The sequence below is a fragment of the Camelus bactrianus genome, chromosome 8 (assembly GCF_048773025.1).
Source record: "Camelus bactrianus isolate YW-2024 breed Bactrian camel chromosome 8, ASM4877302v1, whole genome shotgun sequence".
Lineage (NCBI taxonomy): Eukaryota > Metazoa > Chordata > Mammalia > Artiodactyla > Camelidae > Camelus > Camelus bactrianus.
The window spans coordinates 25,917,179-25,941,284 of record NC_133546.1 but is presented as its reverse complement, the minus strand read 5'-3'; the positions used below and the strand labels follow the sequence as shown (position 1 = coordinate 25,941,284).

At 40.0% G+C, this 24,106-nt stretch overlaps 2 long non-coding RNA genes across 2 annotated transcripts; one reads left to right on the top strand and one right to left on the bottom strand.

Annotated features, from left to right (window-relative positions):
- Window positions 1-1,274: 1,274 nt before the first annotated feature.
- On the bottom strand, window positions 1,275-7,267 carry LOC141578469 (uncharacterized). Its single transcript, XR_012508855.1, has 3 exons — window positions 7,108-7,267; window positions 5,350-5,503; window positions 1,275-1,732 (listed from the first exon to the last, which is right to left on the bottom strand). It is a non-coding gene; the product is annotated as an uncharacterized LOC141578469 (long non-coding RNA).
- A 7,135-nt stretch (window positions 7,268-14,402) lies between these two features.
- On the top strand, window positions 14,403-22,842 carry LOC123619797 (uncharacterized). The gene is made up of 4 exons (XR_006728491.2): window positions 14,403-14,542; window positions 21,479-21,602; window positions 22,020-22,265; window positions 22,398-22,842. It is a non-coding gene; the product is annotated as an uncharacterized LOC123619797 (long non-coding RNA).
- Window positions 22,843-24,106: the final 1,264 nt, after the last annotated feature.

The following is a 24,106-nucleotide window of genomic DNA, read 5'->3' as shown; positions in this document are numbered from 1 at the left end:
TTTAATTGTTTCCAATTTTTCCTATTACTAACAGAGCTTCAGTGAGCCAACTCATTTTTCAGAATGAATATACCTAGCTTAGGGGTACTCATATTCTCTGACTCTCCCTGTCTTAGATAGCAAATATGAGTTTCTTCAAGATCCCAGAGTTACTATATTGATGTGAAGTGCTGGAAACCACGCTTTGAACTGCCATGGATGCAGTCAGATCACAAATCAAATCAGGTCATCACTAGACATCATGCCCTCAGCTACTTTTATCTCCCCTACATAAACTCAGGAAGTGTATATTCCTGTGTTGAGCTTGTCCCTCTCAACGCTGTTATCACTTGTTTCCACTGGATGACAAAATATTTTCTCTTTCAAGGGAAATTAAAACATAAGCTTTAAATCAAATGAAAGAATTGTTATATCCACTCCCTCACAGATCTGTATTCAGGGTGTGGTGTAAGATCAGGAAATTTAGAACCCACCCAACTGAAGTTACTGAATGCTGGGTTGGTTGGAAATTTCCAACTATGTCATGAATTTAGTGTAACAAGCTGAATGCTCTCATGAGAGGCAATAGTCAGGAACGAAATGTACAATGTAACCTGCCCAGCTCCTTAGAGCAAAATTAACGTTGTTGTTAAAGACAAGCAATATTAGGGTCAGGTTTCTTCATCCCACCATTTCTAGTTTCCAAAAAGAGAAATAAAACTCTAAAAATTAAGAGGTCAGGAGAAACTTGATAAAAATATTTATCGTTTCTAATTCTGTATTTTGTAAGTTTATTCCTAAGCAAGTACTCTGTAATTCCACAAGCCAAGAAGCTGAGCTTGTGGTCTAATGAGATGAATCAGTTGTCCAGAAAAAGTTGTCATCTCATGTTTTCAGGTCTGTGCCCAATACCCAGTCATTGCCGCTTCCCCTACCGTGGACAACATCACCAGGATGATGCAGCCTTTCGCAGCCATCGAAAGAATTCAGGGCTGTCTCTTGCAGTCCTTGCAGTTTGCTATTTTTCATTTAGCAGGCTGGCATTTATCTTGCTAAATGAGAAGTATCCTATACACCATCTAGCATTTTTTTTTTCCTACAGTCTCTTTGATGCAGGAAAAACCCACATGGGGCATGAAGAGGGCCATGTCCCAGGCTTTGGTTGAGCCCCTGGGACGTGCCCCGCCAAGTATGGGTCCTTGGCTTCGCACAGGAAAGAATTCAAGAGCAGCCACAGTTGAGTAAAGGAAGATTTATTTAGACAGATACATCAAAAGGCAAGAGAAAGGCCATGAGGTGCAGGGGTTGGGTGCTCTGATTAGAGTAAAAGTAGGTACACACTCCACAGACAGAGTGTGGGCACTGTGTTGCCAGTTTTCATGGGCTTGATGGCTTCATATGCTAATAAGTGGAAGGAACAGTCTAACTAGTCTGGGGAAGGGTCTGGGATTGTTGCCGAGTCCAAACTCATTCTGCTCGCCGCACGGCAGACCAATAAATCGGGAGACAAGGTATTGGGGCAAGGAATAGCAACTTTATTCGGAAAGCCGGCAGACTGAGAGGATGGCCAACTAATGTCTTGGAGAACCATCACCCTCTAGTCAGAATACAAGCTCCTTTTATACAAACAAAACAAAACAAAACAAAACAAAACAAGGGAGAGGGTATGGTTGATTGCTGCAATCTTCTTGCTGTAGGCATTCTTTGTTCTTGCAGCCGTCCCCATAGGCCAGGTCATGGTGTCCCTGTAAACCTCCAACAAAACAAAGGTTATTCTCTACTACAGGATTCCCAGGAAGTTGGCCATTTCCCACTCTTTGACCTTTTGTGGCCAGCCTTGGGATTGCTATGGCACCTGTGGGCATGTTATTCTCCATGCTACTGTATTACAATGGGCATATAATGATGCTGAGGGTCTACTAGAAGTCAAATCTCCCTCCATCTTGAGCCTCAAGTCCTCCTGGGGGTTAAATCTTTCACCATTTTCATGTTAATTTCTGTAGCATACCTTGAGTGGCTATGCCCTGCCCCCTTCTTGTCTCATCTTTTCCAGTGAAACTGAAAGATTTTCCTGAAACGGTACCCCACTGAAACACCCTTGACTGCTGCTTCCCCTGGAGAGCAAACAACAGCTCCAAGAGTCAAGCCATAGTTTTCTTTATACCTGACAATGTTTCAGACCCAAGGATGTTCTTAAAGGGTGGCTACAGCTGCACTGTACCAGTAATCCCTGGGCAGGGGGAGAGGAACACTGGCACTCTAGACAGGAGGTGAGGATTTGTTAATAACCAGCCCATGGCAGCGGGAGCCTGGACAGAGATGCCTCTGTTGGGCTACTAGTCTTTACCTGGGTGATGGGGTATTTAGGGGTGTGGCCTGTTATAACCAGTGAAGGGTAAGGATTGTGTTATATGTACATTTTTAGTGATTAACCCATGGAAATTAAGATTGTTAACACCGAGAACACTTGCTTACTGTATTAAGTCTACTTACAGGCACCCAGGCCACTAGGACAGTGTGAGGAGACCATATGCCACTTTAGGAAAGGAGAGGGCTCCATGTCTTCTCTCTGACCATTTCCCTGCTCTCCAACCTTCAGGTCCTGCTTTTATTCAGACATTCAGCTTCTCTCATTTGGACAACTGCAACTGTTCCCCCGCTTCCCACCATGGTCCCTCCCAGTCCAATCCTGCTGCCGCAAGGATTTCTCCAAAACAAAACCCTTACCACGTGACTCCCTCCCCAGGTGAAATGAGACTCCCTCTTTGGGTCCCCTTTGTATCCTGTCCTGCACCTGTCATGTGCATCTTGTTACCGAACACAGGTTTGTGTGCCCGACTCACAGTGAGGCTAAATAAACCAAAACACTGGAGTTTGGAGCAGAGGAAGGTTTATTGCAAGGCCAAGCAAGGAGGACAGGGGACCATGTTTGAAAACCCCAAACTCTCCTATGGTTTTGGGGGAAAAGTTTTTATGGGGCAAAATTTGGGGTGAGGGCTGCAGGGTACATGAAATTCTTCTGGTTTGTCACTGGTGACATAACAGGGCAGTGTTCCAGGAATCTCGCTTGTGCTCAGCCTGAGTTGCCATCCTCCACCTGGGTGGGGGCCTTAGTTCCTGCAGAAGCACTCAAAGAAAAGGTGAAGTATGTTGTCTGAGGAGGAACCAGCCAGCCCCAAGGCTGCTTCTCCTTTGTTTCTTGACTCCTCCTCCCTTGCCTCTGCATTCCCTCCCTTCCCTGATTAGCAACTGTTTGAATCTGCCCTTTGGAATTCAGGAAAGGTCAGGGAGGCTGAATGAAGCCTATTTCTTACAAACAAGAAATGGGGGACACAGAAAGAATTTGTACCAGGGCGGCCCCGCCAGGGTCCTGTTCTGTTTCAGTCTGTCCTGCTCAAATGCACAGACTAGGTCTTGTCCACTCTGCACGCCCAGTCCCTAGCTCTGTGCAGGAACGTGGCCCACACTGCTAGCTGCCCGAGGAGTGGCTCCATGCTTCCAACCAGTGCCTGGCGGAGTTTAGATATGGATGAGGTCTCTTCCTTTCCTGGCATTCTCCCAGCCAGGGGTGGCTCCTCCGCCACTGCCGCCGTTGCTGTTGAGGTCACTACGGTGGGTGCTGCAGACGCCCTGCTCACTTGCTCTGCTGCTGTTGAGCTTGTGCGGGTCTTCTTACCACTTTGGCATAGAGCTGCTTCTCAGCCTTGGCTCCCTTAGCTCTATTACAATCACCTGGATGGCACTCCTACAGGCGCCATGACAGTTCCGAGGGTGACCATAGAGGTCAAAAAGAGGGCAGTAGACCAGTTCCCCCTCCTTCCCCAAAGTAGTTGGAATAATCCTCCCACTTGTTTGCATATGAAATAACCAAGCCGTTAAAAACTAGCAATCCCACACCTCCTGGCCTCTTGCTCCCTCAACTTCTGAGACGGCCGGCACTCAGTCTAATGGAGTGCACACCTCTCTGAATAAATCTCCTTTTACTCAACTATGGCTCACTCTTAAATCCTTTCCTGTGTAAAGCCAGGGACCCTCATTTGATGGACTGCGTCCCAGGGAATCGCCTAGGACCTGGGGAATGGCCATCCTCTCACAGCTCATTTTCCTGTATCACAGGGAGCTAATATTTGGGGAGCAAAGAATCAGGATGACCCATAGCATTACCCGTGTGAGGAATGAAATACCAAAGCACCCCACAGCGAGTTCTGAGCAGACTCAAGAGACAGTTTGGTTCACAAGCTTTCCTGCCTCTGGGCTCCGCTCAAAGGGGATGATCAATACGCTCTCCAGGTGGGTTTTGCTTTTGTCAGGCTTACAGCACATATTCCTGATGCCTGGCCACAGTGCAGATTTGAAAATATCCCCACATTCAAATCATTGTTCAGCCCCTTCCAAAAGATAGTGGGCTAATTTCCCAGACGTTACTTCTTAAAGACACTCTAGTATATGAGGTTTGTTTGTTTGTTTACCATGTCACCTTTTATCCAGACTTTTCATAAACTAGAACTTACAGAAAAATTCCCAGCAGCTCTTCCCTATACAACAATGAAAGATTTGTGTTGTGAAATAAAATTCTTATTTATGGCAAGACAAGAAAAATTTACACATAAAAATATTTCTCTGTTGTGCATTGTGTGTCTGTTATGCATGGACCAAACCTCCCCCATCGGCAGGAGTACCTGCTCAACCATAAGAAGCAACATTCTAGCATTAACAAGACAGCTCCTTAAAAGATAACATTCCTTCTTGATCTTGTAAGGAGTCACGTGACCCACCCGGATGATGCTTAGATCTGGATGATGTAACTGTCAGTAATGCATCATTTGATATACAGCCCTCTGTCTCAAAAACCTTAAATAACTTGGCCTTGATTTCTAACTGGCAGAACAGGTATCAGAGATTTCTGAGATGCTCTTCCCAGGTTATAATCCTCAAATTTGGCTTGAATAAAAGTTTCCATTTCTTTCTTGGATGGACTGATTAATTTTTCGTCGACAGTGTTATAAACATGAGTACCTTGGCTTAATTCCTTCTCTCCTTTTTCTACCTCTCCATTCCCACCTCCACCTCCATCCACACCCTTGGTCTCTGCAATACATTCTGGGGCCGTGGCTGCTGCAAGTTCACCTACTGATGGTGGCACCTGGCGTGTCTGTGACATGAGCATCACCATGTACATTCTGAAGAGAAATCAAATGCCTTTCTGATGTGTCCTCAGCCATCTCAGTGAAAGAACCCCTGCAACACTGCTGTTTCGTTTACCTCGTGAACACAAAAATGTCTCAAAACACAAAAAGATTCCCACTGTGGCTCTGATCCCAGTTTTCTAAACACAATCTTTCACAGAGAAACAAAATGAAATGGTCTTACCTAGCAGCTGGGTTTCTCCAAAAGGTCTGAAATGCTGGATCAAGTGAAGGGATAATGACTGAGCATCAACTGTGTACACTGTGAATAGCCCACAGATGCAGGGGGGAGACACAAAACCTGGTCCCCCGTTTCCCAGGAATCACTGTTCAGTGAGCTGGGAAGAAATGCAGACACACAACAATGTGTCAAATCTGACCATGACAGTAAGTATCACACAGGTTTAACAAAGTGTAACAAAGAACAGGGAAGAATGATTAATTTTGACTAGAGAAGAGATAGACTGATGTGTTACTTATATTTGTATATAAATATGGCTTCTGAACAAATTAAGATCTTTTAAGATAAATTGTTTTTCTTCATATATTTCTTTCCTAACACACTCACAAATACATATCGCCTCACAATCATGGATTTCCTTGGAAATAGCACCATTAAACACTTGCCATATGGGGGATGGTGGGAGGTTAGGGACTCAAGCAGATTAAAAATAATTTCTGAAGGAACTTCAGCCTTGAGGCATCTACAGATACCAGCATAGCAATCTGTTCTGAGAAGGAATGTTTACCACTATTTTCTGCCACCCCTGAAACATGTCTTCCAAAGGTGCAAATCAGGATGTGTCTTATCCTGTATGTGAAATAAATTTAAAATAAAGCTAAGTGCAAAATCACCTCACACGAGGTTAGCTATCTACACATATATTGCTTATAAAGTTTTGGAAAATGAAAATATCATTTAGCTTTGTACAATGAGACAAGATACTTAAATATCCACATTTAACCAACTCTCTTTTCGATATTTTGGTGTAGATGAAATGATTATGTTGTAGAGGGGGATACCCGCAGCAGAGAGACAGCTTCTTGTTTTGTATATTCAAATGACCTGCATAGCACAGTATCAAAGTGCAGAGTACACAGGCCCCACCAGCATATTTGTCTTAATTTGTTGGAAACTTTAAAAATATCAAGTTATTTAAAAACCAAGGAAGTCCAAGGATCAGTTCTTCTATAACAGAACAAGGATACAAACTAAGAATGCAAGCCAGAAATAAGATATGCTGCCTGGAGTGTGGACAGCATGGGTAACCAAAATACTGCACTCTGTTCATCCTGATAGCTTAGCCAGAAAATCTGAGTAAGCCAGGAGGGTCTTTTGCTCTGGCTGGACTGTATTCTCAAAAAGTCCCTTTGCGTCCATGTTAACACTCAGAAAAGTCTGAGCTTAGTGACTTTTCTTCTCTGTCTTTTTCCAATAGGTACCATTCTTTCATATTTCTCTGCTTTTTAGTATTTATATTGTAAAGTCTACAGCAATTCCTAAAAAGAAATTGAAAGCTAGCTATTGATTTTTCCCATGGGCAGAGATAAAATTATAAATGGCTCTTAAAGACTTTGGAAGACTGAATTAATTTGTTAATCATCATATATTTTGTGTATTTGACATATTGCATTTAAAAAAACTAAATCATCAATGCCTAGTGGGCAGAAATCACATCTCTTAGATAAACTACTGCAGTTTATAACAAAAATCACACACTGAATACAGGTTAACACATCAGGATTTCCGAAATCTTGTCCTTATAAAATATGTTTTTCCATTGAATCTTCCAAGGACTGGATGACTGGAGCAGGCCTCCAGCTCCAGCTTCAACTCAGCTGTAGAAATGATAAGACAGCAACAGGAAAACCAAAGATTATGCCTTTAGAAGCAGGACCTGTTTCTCAGCTCTTCATCTAACTTTGCTCGAAATAGACCTACCTTTGAATTTTCAGCATTTTCATTCACTCATTCATTGATTCACCCGGAGTGGGGAACTACAGGCTATTTGAAAAGTCCAATTTTAAGTTCAGGGGAATGATTTGGGATGTTTTTGATTACCAGAGTGAACATGGGCTGGGGGGCAGGGAGAAGATACTCATTCATAAGCCTCTGGAAAGCTTTCCAAAATGTATTTGGAACAACCAAGTCTTAGAAAGAAAAAAAAATTCTGAATGTAATAATTAACCTGTCTTGTTAGAGCCAGCATGTTTGCTTTACATTGATTTATGTTGCAGTAAAACCAAACTCTAGTATGTCTGACGTTCCCAGCAAATGGGGGCCTTTTGTATGATCAGCACGAACGGTTTATTAACAAACACTTAGAACCTCAAAAGTCATTTCAACATTTTAAATGATTATAGAAGTTTAAAACTGTTACATTTTCAGTTTTAGGAAAGCCTGGTAGAAATAGGCACAATTTGATTGTAAGGTTTTAAAAAGAAAAGTAATCTCTGAGTATAATGGGTTCCTAGAGGCCAATGTGGCTGACTTGATAACACGGCGTCCAGAAATATCTTGTTGCTAGAACTAAAGCCCCTTTCTAATGCACTTAGGAAATGCAGGAGTTTTGTCAAGGTATGTAAATGACAACCCCAGGCTCTCCATGCACACAGGTCAACAAGTCTCATCTTAGCCGGGTGGTTGGTGGTGGCCCTAGGAAGCCTGTGTTGAGTAAGACGCAGAGGGAACACACAGGTGATATGGAGAAGCCTACCAAGTCAATAGCCAACGGCGAGGGCTGCGGCCGTGGGGAGCTGCACTCTCCTGCCTTTGTCTCCCCTGGCCTGGTCTAGGACCTCATACCCTACATGCGCAATTTCTTAGTTATGTGATTTAAAAGAAATTTCCTACTTCACTACATATTCATGAAGTTTCTCTTTTCCTTACTACTAGATACCCTGGGTGTTGGAAGCGGTGCGGTATGGCTATGGTAAAGAATATTTAATTCTAAATACCCATAGTTTTCTTAAAAACAAATTCTGAAACCCTGTGCACACTTTCTTGAAAACCAACTTTAAAAATTAAAATTAAAAAAAACTTCAACATTTCATATTATTCCTCCTACCTTTCAGGATGTTTTTCTTCTCCTGGACAACAGTTATGTGTTTACTGGCATCAGACTGTCACCCTTCTGTGGAATATTGGGAAAGCTTTAATTTGGGGTTATATGGGGTTATAAACAGTATGTGGTTCCTGAGTTCAAGACGCTCACCATCAAATGCGCGATAGAGACCCATAGCAAATAATTGCCTTAACTTGTGTGCAGTGATAAACCATGGGCACCAAACAGTGAAGGGAGATGGGGAAAAGAGAGAGACAATCAGGGAAGGCTGCCTGGAGGAGAAGACATATAAACTGATCTCCAAAGGATGTATTACATGCCAAAGGATGTGTATTATCCTAGAAGAAACTAGAATCCTTTTCCAACTTTCAAGTTCCCTGAGTTCTAGCCCTTGCCTTTTCCTTCCTCTCTCCTTGCACCAACACCACTGGCATTCTTAGCCTTTCCAACTCTCTTTCATGCCAAAGAGTCACCTGGAATATTCTTCCCTGTGTCTGGATCTCCCCTCTACACACGTTACTTCTTACCTATTCTTCAAAACTCCACTCATACATTAGTTTCTCAAGGAAGCCATCCTTAGGTGCCTTCTGTATGCTCCCGAACACCTTACACTTACCCTTTGTTGCATCCGTTAACGTGTTAATTAATAACGAATTATGCAATCGGTTTCTCACTTTCCCTTCAAAAATGTAAGCTCCATGAAAGTAGGCACCCACTTGTGTCTTCTTAAATTCTCTCTAAGCTCTTAGCAGAGGGTAGGACAGGGCAGACCTTCAATGGCTACTTCCTGGTACAACTGTCTAGACAAGAGATGATTAGAACCTGAACTGGATAAAGCAGTAGGAGGTGGGGGAGAAGGGGAGACTGGACATAACTATAAGGTAACTGGACATAACCATAAGATGCACTTTAGTAGAGTCAGCTCATCTAGTTGATGGAGTAGGAGGGAAAGGAGGAGTAAAGGATGACTCATGGGTTTACTGTCTACTTATCACTGTGGCTTGCCAATCATTAAAAAGTAGTGCCTTATATCACGCTCATTTAAATCTCATTTAAAACACACCCACAGCAATTTATTTTTTTTTTTGATGTTTCACATGGAGATTGGAGAGTTATAAGTAGAGTTATATATTAATAGGTGAGTCTATAGACCGAAGCACCCTATCTTTCCTTTGGTCTACCCAGATATTCAGTGACCTGACCACCTCCTGGCTGTGACCAGTAATAGTGAAGGAATTCATAGTAATCATGGTGCTCAGTGTGGAGGGCACTTAGAGTGACGCTCTATGAAAACTGTCCCCACTCCATCATATCCTCTCTCCCTCGTCCCTTCTTTCCTCCTTCATTCTGCTCCTAGGGTGTCCCTCCCTCTGCCTAGGAGACAGCTAAATGGTGACCTGTGACTTTGTCTGAAATCTGGAACAGGATCGATTCCATTGTTCTCTCCCTCCCCAAGTTTCAAATAAGGGAGACTTGTAGTCTCTCTCCCTTCCTCAACCTCAGGGCCTTCTCCACCAAGAATGAATACAAAATGGATCATTTAAAGTCTACCACAGTGTATTATGTTTGTGTGCCGAGAAGAATAAAAGTTAGAGTTGGCAGTTAATGCCTTATTCTGCATTTTCTAGTATCTCAAACATTTCTTCCCAATCCATACCCTTTCCCCCAAACCACCTACAGTAGCGCCAGTATTTGTGGTTTCAATGTATATATCTGTCCTCGTCTCTTACAGGCATTTTTGGTCAGGAATTTAATGTCAAGTAAAGTTTTCCATCCTTGGAGGAACAATTTGTCATGTAATAGATGGTCTCTCCAAGTTTTCAACCCATTATCCTGGAAGGAATTTCAGTAAACATTTATGTAATTAGAAAAATATACCAAATATGAGATATATCTCCTTCAGTGGAAGAAATTTGACTTGGCTTTCAGAGTCTTGGGATAACAACGATTTACTTAAGTGGAAAGAATTTGCATGTTTGACCCCATTGATAAAGAAACTCTGGAATGCTCCTAAATCCCGCAGTGACTTGGTTCCAGAGCACAGGAAACACACTGAATTGTCTGATCGGATCTACCCAGTGTGTCAGCTGAGGACTATCTGGTGCTGATTCGTACTCTGTTTCTTTTGTTGCTGCCATGCACATGCACTCTCTCTCTCTCCTCTCTTCTCAAAAGCTTCCTAAAGTTGTCTTTTTTTTCCTAAACATTCAATAATTCCTATTGCAACATGCCCATGACTAAAAAGACTACTGATCAGTGCTGGAACACACGTCTAAGACATGTAGAACACCACCTTCCTTGTACAGAGCTCTGTGTCACACCCAAGTTGAGGAGGTAACCATGGTGATGACTTGGCTGAACAAAACAATCCCACACCAGGAGGCCCAAGCAGCAAAGTTACATAACCGTGTGTCTGGAGGCAGACTTCTATTACTGAAGCTCTATTTAGATTAAGGGATTAGGTTCAAAGTTCACGTTACTTAACAATATATCCCTTAGGTACAAAATCTTAGTGACTCACTTTACTAAGGGTATTTGATACGCCTGGCAGAAATTAGCATAGAACATGGCTAATTCCAAGAGTGTAACCAATCAGCAATGGAGAATGCTTTTCCTAAAAAAGTTATACCCTCACCTACCCTGCTGCTCTGTTACACAGTATGCCCTGACTTTGGAGGAACGTATCATCTCAGAGTGCCCCCAGCTTCGACTTTGCTTCACTGATGCAGCAAGTACCCGTTTGTTCCAGGTCAACCCTGCTGGGAAGGTCTGTTTTCCCTGATCTTTAGCCAACAGCAAGGAGCTCAGGCTGTTTGTTGAGACTGTGATCATAACTCATGTAAAATAGGAGCAGTATTCCTGATGCAAACCCATCACTGCCCTGCCTCCACATGGTACAAAGGCCACTGCAAAGAAATGAAACGCAAATGACCAAAACTAAGTGATGTGACAGCTGCTTTCTTATCCACGTGCATCTTCGTACTGTGATTTTTTTCTTCTTCTTCTTCAGGGCTGCTTTTGCTGTATACGTTGTCTCATTTCAATAGGATCCAGGCATTCCACATCAGTTTGCCACACAGCCCTTCCCCCCCACCTCCCTAGCATAAGGCCACTATAAGACTAAGTGCCCAGTAGCTGACACAGGAAGGAGCATATTGGGGGTGTGGTAAACTCTGAGTGGTTTTGCCTGTTCCTTTTATTGCTGTCTCATCAGCTAGTCGATGCTCTCCCTGAGAATAAATAAAATAAGGACATAACCAAAGAAAATCAAATTATTCTCTAGTAGACAATTTGTTACATGGGGATAATTTCATGAGAGTATATGTACATACTTCCTCTTTCAGGAAGGACAAATTGTCATCTTTTAGCTTAATACAGGATATACATCCATATATAGCATCAGGAAATGTGCATTTGATATTTTTGCAAAATAAGCTCAAGGTCCAATCAAAGGGGTGGTAAGCGGTAGTCACCTCTGGATGATGGTCTCACTGTGACAGAGAAGAAACACCAGACGTTCCAGTCACTGGACACACACAAACATACACACACACCTATCTATCTATCTATCTATCTATCTATCTATCTGCTTTTCTAGCAGGAAAGTAAATATTAACTCACCCAGCCATCTTCAATTGCCTACCTGCTACTCTGAGCATGCTTGACAAAGACAGCTGCAGTTTTCAGTAAAGTTTATAGCCATAAAATCGCTGTGAGTTAATTTGCTTGCTTTGAAAGCAAACCTTCAAAAGCTAACTAGCCCTCACCTTACAGTATTATGTCCCAAGCCTCAGTTGTTAACATGCCAAGCCTAAGAAGGGGATTCACGAAGTGACCCTAGTTAATTACTCAAAAGGAAGAAGGAGAAGTTGAGCAGACCCTAGCTTCCTGCATCACAAGTATTAGAATTCTCTCTTTAGTTCCGCAGTTCTCTGCGAAGGACCAGACAAACTGGTGATCTCAATTTTCCTCTTTCTTAAGAGAAATTGCTTTTTCTCAGACTCATAGAATCTCAGCACGTGCAGAGACAAAGGCAGTCTAGCCCTACACTTTATCCAGTGTACAAACTGCCTCTTTATCACACCCAGGAAGTGGTGCCTGCTCTCAGCCTTAGCCACACTAGCCATTGACAACACTGTCTGCTCCAGTTTTGGACATGTCAAATAGATAGAAAGTTCTAGATCTTCTATGACCTTGGTTAAGACTTCAGATATGAAGTCTTAAAATCTTAAAAAGATATGATGTTCCCTGCCTTTTAGGCAATTTGTACTTCAAAATATAAAAATATAAAAATACTTTAAGGGAAGAAAATTGAGTTCCAAATGTCCTCATAGTGAAAATTTTGATGTGTTTTTTCAAATCTCAACTGTAAAATTATTTTTTAAAAATATTTTAAAAAATTATTTAATATCAGTTTGGCCTTTGACGCCCTGCTTTGCAGTGTCCTATGCTCATGTTTATTTGCTAGGAATCTTTCATGGCGCTTCTAAATTTTCCCTTCTTCAGACTAAACATTCTGCTTTTCGCTATTCCTCAGAGATCACCGTTTCCAGAGCTTTTCACTTTTCTCTTCTTGTCGTTTTCCAGTTGACCACTGTCCTTCTTTCCACCATCAGTATGTCCAGCTCAGCTTGGACACTGGCCACTCTTGTTCTGAACATGGCACGTCGAGGAATATACCCTCCCCAACTCATGGTGATCATCCTACAGCAGTAACTCGTTGAGTCCACAGTTAATCAAAATCCCTAACTTGTACTGTTCCAAGCATTCATCCTTCTGCTTTACCGCACCTCTTTACAAATAAGGAAGAAGTGTTCTCTGTGGATGGACACAGTCCCCAGCCACATCCTCAGCCAGCTACCTGGGTGCAGGATGCAATCTGCTTAAACCTTGCATTTGGCCTTGCAATCTGCCTGCTCCTCCTGTGCTTGCAGTGATAATTTTCTGGAACTAAGGGCAGCCTTTATATCTCCCCCTTTTATTTTTTTTAATTGAAGTATAATCATTTACAATGTGTCAATTTTATCTTGTTAGATTTGGCCCATTGTTCCATCCCATCAAGCTATTTAAGGTTCCAAAAAGTTTGCCCTCCCACCCAGCTGCGGAATCACCAAGAGACCATGAGCTGCGTAATCTGCCAGCTCAGTGGTCTTACCAAGTGGAAGTGAGTCTCTAAGGGGAGTTCTTATTCATCTCGCTTCTCCCCCTTCTATGGGCTCATTATGATAATCTATTCTGAAATGTTTTCAGTATCAATGTCAAATTTTCCACTTTGTGGTCTAAGAAGTTTAAACATCTTCCCCTTCCAAAAAACTAGGACATCTTCCCTTTCCCATCCTGTTTCAGAACACATCTTTCATGCTCCACAATTCCTCAACCAGCACTGACAGTGATTTTTCAATCGAAATCACACAGAGCCAAGGGCAAAGGTCTCCTGAAATTTCTTTTGAAGTGGCTCAGCTGGGAATTTTTTTTACAAATAAATGGAAAATTGCTATGATACAGGGTTTATTTATTTATTTTTTACTGCAGTTTAGAAGTTCTTTTATTCAACTTTTTCAGGAAGGGCAAACTTATCTTTTAGCTTAATGCACTATTTTATATTTTGGTGCAACTAAAAATTTTCAGTAACTACAAAAATAGTAATTATATCTATACACACACATATATACATATATACACAAAATTTTTATCTTTTTTCATTTTTGTCAATTTTTTTTTCTCATTTGGGAACCTCAAACTGTTAAAAAGCGTAATTAATATCCCACATTGTACATGGGTTAGAATTTCAGTACAGAAGTCTTACATATAATTTTATATGATCATATAGTTATAATTATGTAACTCTATTCTCAGTGAACTGTTTTTTAATCTATATTTTAACTGTTATCAGAAAAAATTAGAATTCACTGGGCTCTTTAGATCAAAGCGTATCACTAGATGAAAAAGCCAGTCTCTGCTTAGCATTGCTTCTGACTGGCATAGAGAAAAATGTGATGAAGATAGAGATTTCTCTATATATGAGCCATTTTAGATTTTTTTAAAGCATACCTATGGAAAGAAATCTTTTCATCCAGCAACCTTTATTTTCACTTACACTTACATTGCCAAAGCCACATCATCCTTCCTATCTCATTTCTCTGACTGCCCGAGCTGCCTACGTCAGAAATTACAGGCCTCTACCAGGACCTTATATAGTCAGAGACTTCTCGGCTAGTTCCATTCACATACTGCCAGTTTAGCGGTAGCAAGAAGCCAAAGAATGGGGTCTGCAGTTCAACAGGGAAGAATCTTTCTTCAAAGTCAATACAGGTGAGCACTCAAGTCTAACCTAGGATTGACTGAGAAGTGAAAATAAGGTACAGTGACGAGAATAGCTGGGAAAAACTTGTGAATGAGAACAGAACTAAATAAAGGAGAAGCTGCACTTTTAGCCTAATCAATCCAAGTAATATGAAACTACTGTTATTATTGTTCATAATACTAGCCAACAGTTTGGTTTTTTTTTAAATTGAAGTATAGTCAATTTACAATGTTGTGTTAATTTCTGGTGTATAGTATAGTGACTCAGTTATACATATATATATTCCTTTTCATTATAGGCTATTACAAGATATTGAATATCGTTCCTTGTGCTGTACAGTAGGACCGTGTTGTTGATAGTTTTTTAGTACTTAACCTGTCCCAGGCACTAAGCTAAATTCACTATATTTCACAAGTGTGATCCTAATAAATTCTCATCATGACACTATCAGGAAAGCACAAACATAAATTGCATTTTACAGATGAGAAAACTAAAACAGCAAGAGGTTAGGTAACTTGCTCAAGATCATACAGCTAGCAAAGGACAGTGTCAGAATTCAAATGTGTCATGACCCTGTGCTTTCTATTCTTTATAAAATTCTTGTATAGCTCATTTCAGAAGGAAAACGTTTTTCTTTTTGGACAGCAGACCTCAGGTGGACAGAGTGGAACCAACCTCAGTCACACTTATTATTAATAATGCATGGCCTGCTTTTATTGGTTTTCCAGTTAGTTCTGATAAATGCAATACACAACCACAGATATATTTTCCAAAACAAAAAGCCAGAAAAATGACCCTAACCTCCATCTAACTCTAGTCTTCAGCACTCCAATCCCAAAACTCAACTGACCTGAGGTAAATCTTACCCTAAATTTTGTATTTATGAATCCCTCAATTTCTTTTAAAGTAGTATTATTTCATTTATAAGCATTCTTTACAAAATACGTCTCCTTATTTTGGTTGTTTTTAACTTTGATTCACCTACGTTATTTCACGTCTCTGTAGTTCACTATCTCTAATTGATGTACAATATTCATCAAGTGAATACTCATTATTCCACTGTCTTGTTGATGGGAATTTGGCCCCTGTCTTGTTTTTTGCTGTGATGAACAATGCAGTTAAAATACATGACTCCTGCTACTGACATCAAGTTTCTCTTTGGTACATACCCGGAAACAGAACTGCTGGGGTAAAGGGTACGTGATATTCAACTCTAGGAGACAATGTCAACCTATTTTCCAGACAGATTGCACCAATGCATGCTCCCTGCAATAGCATTGAGGTCCTGTTGATCCTTGTCATTTCCAAAATTTGACAACATCAGACTTTAAAACTTTTGCCAATCAACTAAGTACAAAGTGATGTTTGTTGTGGTTTGGACTTGCCTTTCCCTGACCACTATTGATATTGGACAGCTCTTTATTTGTGTACTGGCTAAATATTTTCTTCTTCTGTGAAATGCCCTGACCCATGGGCCAAATCTTTGCTGGAGAAATTGCCCTCATTTTAGCCTTAATTTTGGTACCTTTAGAATTAATTCCAGATTTAGTAAAAATGGGATAGTAACCCCATTTCATCACAGCACCTAATAACTGCTTAGGAATTGACTTAACTGCCTTTAAGTTTTTTTGGTTTCTTTTTTTTTTTTTTTTTTTGGCTTCTTGCTGAAAGTCATTTGGTTATATTTTATAACCAGACTCAGAGGACCTTTTTATATAGTTAAATGATATTGCAAAGAATCCTTAGGTTTTTAGTTACCAAATTTCCCCCAAAGCACCTGAATTTCCAGTGGCCAGAAACAATGACTACTGAATAGCTCGCAGATCAAAGGCACGGTGCCTGATTCAAAGGCCAGCTTGCAAAGGCTGACAAACAGGGAAAGGCTTTTGCCTTTATAAGGATGTCATAAGCAATCTTTCATTTGACAGGAAGTTGTTAGTGCATACAAATGCTATTTTAAAGTCTGGGGATATTTAATTGTACCCTAGTCATTATTCTTTATAATTCGAGGTGCCAGTGTCCACAACTATTGTCCGAAGTGTAACAGAAACAAATCCGGTAGCAGGAAGCCCACAGCCCACTCACAGACACCTGTTACAACTTGAGTCACAGGCAGTACTTCCAAGACGAGGCATATGGATACTGACAAGACAGCAGCAAGTAGTCACTGACTGTGCCTCACGGACTCACAAGGGGATTACAACTCCACCTGCTGCCCCCGGTGCCTTAGGTGGCTCTGGAAGCAGAGGAAGAAATGGAAAAAGGACATACATAGGAAGAAAAGGGGTATACCTTAGAGGGAAAACATGAGGAGAGGCTTCAAGGAAATAGCTGGAAAATTTCATTTTTCTTCAGTGCCTATAAAATTCTTCTTATTACAACCATGCATAGTGGGGAGCATTTGCAACAGAAGGAAACCTGTAGAAGGGGTTACCTTTTGAAATGCCCCATCAGGAAAACTGGACTTGAATGCTTGAACTAGGAAAAACAGATGGATATCTCTAAAATGAACGTAATTTGGTTTTTCCTCAATAGTTTTGAGTAATAGTATGTGACTTTCTCCCATCCAATAAAAAGGCTCAGGCACTTTAAGGATCATGTGTCTGTTTGAGAAGCTCCCAGGTGTACATGATCAAGTCTGCTGGAAAATGTGTAACTTCCTGAATGCAGATATACTTTTTTCTTCTACTTTTAATCAGGGCCCTGTTATCTGGATATCGAAGGGGGCTATTATCACCTCCACTGAGTATCTTAGATCTGTCAGGCCTGCTGTTTTTCCCGCTGCACATGATATGAGTCAATAGACACTTCTGTCACTTCCACCAGATCTTAAGGGACAGATGTTAACCTAAGTTTGCTTTGAAGTAGAAGAACATACCTCTCTCTAAATGTCAAAATCAAATCTTTTTGGCTCTTAGTAGGAAATATAAGTCAATAGTTTTAGATTTTCAAGTAGGAAAAGATATAAAACACACAGCATGCTAACTTTAAAAAGCAAAAAAAAAAAATGGCATATATTTGACCACATTAAAATTAAAGAATTGAAATTAAGCAATGTATCAAGAGGCACCTTAAATAGAATAGAAAGACAAATCAAAAACTGAAAGAAAATATCTGAAATACACAGAGCCAACAAAGGATTAGTATCAAGAATATATAAAATCAATAAACCAACAAGAAAAGCAAAAACAACCCAATAGAAAAATAGACAAAAGACAAGATCAATCGTTTCACAGAAGAGGAATTATACATGGTCAATAAACACATGAACAGATGCTCAACTTCAGTTCAGGGAAACATACATCAATTTCACAACAAAATATCATTTTATACCCATTCAATTGGAAATATGAATTAACACCACAATGATTATCATTTTATACTCATTTGATTTGCAACAGTTAGAGAGTCTGATAATACCTGATGTTGGAGAAGATTTATATCCATAAGACATTTCTGAAATATCTGCTGGTGAAAAGATAAGTTTGTAAAACTCTTTGGAGAACGCTTTGGCATTTAGCTCCAAAGTTTCACATTCCCCTACCCTGTGATCCCAACAGTTCCATTCCTAGGCATATACTTAAGAAATTCTGAACATGTTTACCAGGAGATATGTACAAGGGTGTTCATGATTCAGAATAACAAAGATCTGGAAGTAGCCCAAATGCCTGTCAATGAGAGAGTGGAGGAGCAACCTGTGACACAGTCAGTCACACAATGGGATACTGAACAAAGAAAGACGGACTACGGCAACACGCAACCGTGTGGCTGAATCTGAAAGATTGCCTAAGGAGGATACCCTTTTACATAAAACAAAAACAAAATTTAAAAAATTATACTATTATGGGATATGTAGAGATTAGCAGAAAGAATATTAGAAAGGATAGCAAGAAAATAATGAACACAGAATTCAGGATGTGGTTATGTATGTCAGGAAAGGGGAAGCAGAGAATGGACTGTGGAGGACCATTAGCTAGATGAGGCAGTGGGTTCATGAGTGATTACTGCACTAGAAATAACAACCAAACAAAACTAAAATAAGTGCTTTGCATTGACCAATGATGTGTATGTGTATGTGAAGCCAAGGATTATGTTTAATCTAATTCTAGGCAAAAAAAAAGAAAAAGCTTCTTGCCTTTTTTTCAAATTATTACACATTGCTAGCCATGCAATGAAGCAGTGCCCAGTCTTTTAAAAAAGAACTTGCGATCATTTACTTGAGATCTTCCTAACCTTCAACCCCATGGGAATAGTAGACACAGTGGAGCTGGAATGAAAAACCTATCTGATCAATAATTAACACACATTCTGGACACTAGCCAAGGTCTCTGTGCCGGGCAGCAACTCCTGTTGGATGAGCTCTCCATCAGATTTCTGCCCTTACTCATCATGGAAATGGACCCACCCCTGAAAAGCATGCTCAGAATGTGTGAACACCAGAGTCCACCTAGCTTGCCTCATGACCCTGCACTGTAAGGGCAGAGGATCTAGACAGAGCAACAGAGAAGCAGGCCACAAAATAAAAGGCCCATCATGGACAAGCCATTCTACAGTCACTGGCCATGTTTCATTTTTCATGTGGTTCATTTTCAAACAAACCTTTTATTGACCCTAAAAACTGCCAAGTTAAATGTATTGTTGAGTAGAGTCACTTGAACAGAAAGGGCCCCGCCAACTTTGCAGCCAGCTCTCTTGGTGTCCTGACTGGACAGAACAGATAAGCCCAGCTGTCACAGGCTAGCAATATTCTGCTCTGGGAAAGCTTATCGCCCACAGCACCCAAAAATATGTTTCCATGTGCTCTTAGCAAAAACAAACCAAAAAAAAAAAAAAAAAAGTAGCATTTATTGTAAGATTCATTTCTGCCTATAAAAATAGCAATTTAAAGTATTTTAAAAAACTATAAAAATATTAAGAAATATCCATCCTCCCCCAAGAGAGAAAACAGAAAAAACTACAGATCACTTCTGATTTCTTTTGTTCCTGTTGTTGTTTTTGTTTTTCTTAATTTAGACACATAAACACATCCTTTTTCTCGTTTTCCTGTCCCTTCCGCATCCTCCGATATTCAGATCACACTGTTTTCTATTCTACTTTTTCTATGAGAATATGTTATTAGCATTTCATTTTGTCATTATTCTTAGAAACACAAGTTCTAAAGATTGCATAATGGGCCATGATATGGCTCTATCAAATTTTATTGAATTAATTCCCTATTGTTGAACACTTTCCCAATATTGTAACATAAGACACAATGCTACGTGGATATACTCCCACATAACTCGCTGGGTACATCTCGTATTGTTCTCTTTGGGTAAACTCTTAAAAGTAGAATTTTGGGATCGAAGGGCAAATTTTTAAGGCTTTACAGATATACATTTCAAATTGTACTCCACAAAGTTGTATCTATTTTTATCTCCATCAGCAGTGCCTCTAAACACAGGACATTGTATTTAAAATTTCTGATAATTTGATGAGAGAAAAATAATATCACATTGATTTTATTTGCATTTCTCTGATTATTAGAGATTGAATTTGTGATGTTTATTAGCTATTTGAACATTTTTTTTGTCAATTAACTCTTCAATATCATTACTCAATACTTTGGTATCTTGATATTTTTGTTATTGGTTTATAAGAGCCTTTTATATACTGATGGTAACTGTTGTATATGCTGAAAAATTGTTCAATAATTTTTGCTATGAAAAATCAACTTAAATAGACACACAAAGTTTCTAAAGTTTCTTTATTTATGTTATCAAATGTAACACTATTCCCTTTAAGTTTTCTTTTTTTTTCTTAGAAAGTGTATTTCTAGGGGGCAGGGTATGCTCAGTGGTAGAGTGCATGCTTAGCATGCACAGGGTCCCAGGTTCAATCCCCAGTACCTCCACTAAAATAAATACATAAATAAAATGAAAAGATGCTCTGATAAAAATTTTTTTTAAATGAAAGCTTATTTCCATAATAAGATCAAATACACAAGTACCCGTATTTTCTTTCAGTTGTTAATGACTTCATTTTAGTGTATAACTATTTTACCCATTTTGATCTATTTTGGTGTGTATTATTAAATGCAAATCTAGCAAGATTTTCATTCAAATAAGTAGCCATTGTCCTGACATCATTTATTGAATGTTCTTTTCAAACTGATATGTGATGCTATTTTTATATACATCGGAGGATCTTTTATAATATTATCTATTTCTAGACTACTGGGCAGTTGATACCTCTGTCAGCACCACATGGATTTAAATGTTATTGCTCTAACATGCAATTTAATATGTAGAAAGTCCCTCCTTACCTCTCACAACTATTTTTTTTTTCCAAAAGTTTCCATTCCATTTTTCCCATTTATTCTTCTGGTTGAGATGTGTTCTCTATTTTAAATTGGTCATCTGGTGGAGATGAGATGCAAATAAGAGATTTAAAATGCAGATTAAGACAGGATAAATTTATATTCATGCCTTATTTACAAGCTGAGCTAATGACTTTTAAGAACTTTTTTCTCCTTTATTTGGATATATGCTAAATTAATTATTGATTTTTGATATATACCAGAATTAGTTATTCATTACCTGCATTAATACACTTGAATAGCATAAAATAAAAATATTTTATTAATAAAATATTGATAATGTATACAATAGATAATAAAATAATAATTTAATAAAATATTACCAAATTTAATACTAAATAAAATATACTACCTCGATTAAAAATAAAAATTTGATAAAATATTGCCTAATAAAATATTTTATTAATAAAAATCTTTAAAAATTACCAAAATTATTAATTTAAATATTGCCAAAATTTCATTTTAGTTAATATCTTTGACTTCTTTCCCCCTAAACTCTTCAACCATGCTGTTAGAAAAAAGGCAAAAGGAAAGCTTCAGATTTTCACTTTTGTTTCAATTTTTGTTTTTTGATCTTCTTTGGCAGATGTGATAACAAATCCCCAAACTGGCAGATGATACATCCAGAGACCCCTCAGGCCTGCAGAGTCCTCATACTGGGAAGCAACACCCAAAAGGTCAAGGGCAGAAACTTGAAAGCAACCTGTCAAGTACTTATTTTATGTTCTTTTCTTTAGGATTAAAGAAATACCGAATATGAGAATAAGCTATAGAGCTTCGATCACAAAATCACTGCTGTGGTAAAATAAGAGATCATAAAATGAGTAGAATCAGCTAATAGAGTCAACTAGTCACCCCCTCCACCAGAGAAGGAATTGCTCTAAGATATTCCATGGTCAATGGACATTTTTCTTTTGTACAAATACTCTTAGTGACAGGAGCTCTCTAACCAACACTCAGATATTGGAGTAAAAGCCTAAAAGTATAAATTTGAAATTATTCAACGAAGTAATCCCAAATTTGCTTAAAGGCAATTAACTTGGGACACCCTGTGATCCATAGTAACAACTCCCAAAATCATGGTTAATGTGTGTAACAATGTTGCAATATTTGGTATTCTGTGACAGAAGCTTGTGGATGAGAAGAAACTCAAGCATCACCATCAATGGTAGCAAACTTTTATGGGGTGCAGATTGCAAGTAAGGCTCTGAACCAGACACAGAATTCAGAGAAGCCCAAGACAGCAGCCTTTCCCTGGAGAAGCTAACAATCTGATCGAGTGTCCCACAAGGCACACACACAGTAACACGAGGTCACATGGAATCAGTGCCAAACGAGTATGAGAAGAAATAGATCTTCACCCTCTATGTTTTGTGAGCAAATTCATTTGTGGTTTCAACTTACTTCCTACCCTTCATTTCCTTTTGCCCAAAGGTCCTAACCTTTGTATTTATTTAGCTTTGCTGAGTTATATGCATCTAATTCATCCACTTTACTTCTTTCAGAGACCAGATAAAGGCACTGCTGAAAGAACCCAGAGGAAGAGTCACAAGCTGGGATACAAACAGCTCATCCATCAGGTCCTATAAAATCCCCACACTGGCTCAGGGTCAAGTCTTAAAGCTCCAGCCTACTGCCAGACTAGCTTCTCAAAGTCAACCCTTACCAGCATTAAACCCCTTAGCAGCATCATATTTGCTCTGTAAATATTAATTCCATTGCTCAAAATTCAGTTTTAAGAAACTGCATTAAAACAGAAGCAGAATTCTTTACACACAAAAATAAACCAGGCATCTCAAAACACTTAAAATTAAACAGATGAAAATGTTACTGTACAACCTTTTGGAACTCTTACTGGGTCTAATTTGCTTTGGATTCCCTATTTTACATTTTCTGAAAGAATTTCTATTTCTGTGATGTCTGTGACATCCACACTGTTCCCGAATCAATTGCAAAGGAAAGGCCTCGCTTGCTACCTCGTCCCCAGCCTACCAAAATAGTGCCGTCTAATCAGGCATCTCTCTGCAGGAAACAGGCCTTCCTACGCAGGAAGCACAGGAAAGAGGACTGGAGACAGCCATCCCAGTGGGTTTTTTTGCCAGAAAGGACAAAATGGCTCTTCTGGCAACTCCTGACTCAGGAAATCGCTGAATTAAGTAGTCAATCTGCAGAGTAATTTAGCATGTCATCTGCTTCCTGGCAACAGATATTTGGAAGCATTTTTATTTTAATTCAACTCTGTCATCATGGGGGCTAGACCGCCTCCTCTCCGAGGACCTCAAGGTCAGAGATTTTCCTGCAGTTTCTACAGAGACACTTCTTTGAGTTCCTCCTCCCCTTTCCAGGCCCCAACAGTCTGCCCTCCCCTTTGATTTCTGCTGAGGTCAAGCGAACCCTTGTCTTCAGAGCTAAATATAAGTTGTGTGGGGGTGGGTGGAGGTCTCCGCAGTGGTGTCCCTGGAAAGTACACTTGTGAGCACGCATAAGGGTGTGAGTGTGACACCCACGAGTCGAGGCAGCGTCATTCCCTCTGGGGAGAGAGAAGTGGACAAGAGACGGGTAACAGGTTCCCAGTCCACTTCATCATGTGCTCCCTGCGTAATGTTGTACACAGTTTCCTTCCCTGCTCCCCCACTTCTCCATTTGGGGAGTGAACTTAACCAGTGCCTGTCCTCTTCTTCCTTTGCAGATGTTTGAGATAGGTCATGCCATGAAGCCATAGATACCCCGCATGTCACAAACAGCCCGAACCATGCACATCGGGGGCCTCAAGAGACGTATGTTGTGAGTGATAAGAATTCTGCGCGTGGGTAGAGCAGTTTCTCACAGCTGGTGAACACGTGTACCCACAAAGTAGCTAAAAGCAAAGCATGTAAACTATAAGCAGCAAGACCATGTAATTCTTACTGTACACACACATCTGTAGATCTTTACCCCTTGGGGAGAATGATGACTAAATCCAGATGTGTGTAGCGAGGCATCAGGAAAGTAATGATTTTCATCAGGGGTAGAGGTCACTTTGCTCCTCTCTCACCAGGGGCTCCCTATGGCTTCAGCAACAGGGCCCAAGAAAGTGTGCCCCAATGTCAGAAATGTCAGAAAAGAGATCTCAGCCAAGTATCCAAGAAGCACTGGGGGGGTTGGAGTCTCCTAGAGTTAAGACTCATATCTTCCAGAAAAAGCTGAGTTGGGACAGGTGAGGCCATCCACACAC